Source organism: Herpailurus yagouaroundi, unplaced genomic scaffold, assembly GCF_014898765.1.
Source record: "Herpailurus yagouaroundi ecotype Mexico unplaced genomic scaffold, PumYag 569, whole genome shotgun sequence".
Classification (NCBI taxonomy): Eukaryota; Metazoa; Chordata; class Mammalia; order Carnivora; family Felidae; genus Herpailurus; species Herpailurus yagouaroundi.
In genome coordinates this window covers 4,634,645-4,635,363 of record NW_024412786.1, presented here as the reverse complement: position 1 = coordinate 4,635,363, position 719 = coordinate 4,634,645, and positions in this window count along the sequence as shown.

Sequence of the window (719 nt, the reverse complement as noted above, 5' to 3'; positions counted from 1 at the left end):
GAGGGAGATTTGAGACGGACAGAAGAGGAGGAGAAAGAGAAGAAGGCGGAGGGAGAGAGGAGAGGGGTGTGGCTACAAGTCAAGGATAGCCTGGAGCCCCCAGAAGGTGGGAGGGGCAGGAAGGGTCCTCCCCCAGAGGCCTGGAAGGGAGCGCAGGCCCCTGGATGTCAAAGTTCTGGCCTCCAGGCTGCGAGAGCATACATTTCTGCCGCTTTAAGACATCCGGTCTGTGGTTTGTTACAGCCGCCGCGGGGCAATGAATACAGACCCTAATTTTCTCCAACCCATTTTACAGGGAGGGAAACTGAGGTCAGAGAGGTGAGGGCTTGTTCAGGGCATCATCTTGCAACTGTCTTCATACCATAATGGCAGAGTGGAGGGATTGCAACAGAGGTGGTGTGCGTAAAAGGTTTGCTCTCTGGTCCTCTGTAATCACATTTTCCTCCTGTGCTCCGGGGAGTCATACGGCGATGCCTGTTCTGGAAAAAATAAAGCAGGGTAAAAGGGTCAAGGGGCACAGAAGGCCTCACTAGGAAGGCAACATCTGTGCAGACACCTGGAAGAAGGGAGGGAGGGGGCCTTGCAGCCGGTGGGAAAGGCCAGGGCACAGGCCCAGAGGCGCAGTGAGGGGCCAGAGGAGCCGAGCACAGAGAACCAAGGTCGGAGAGGAGTGGGCCAGCTCTGCAGGGTCCTGGAGGCCATCTCATCCGAGTGACATG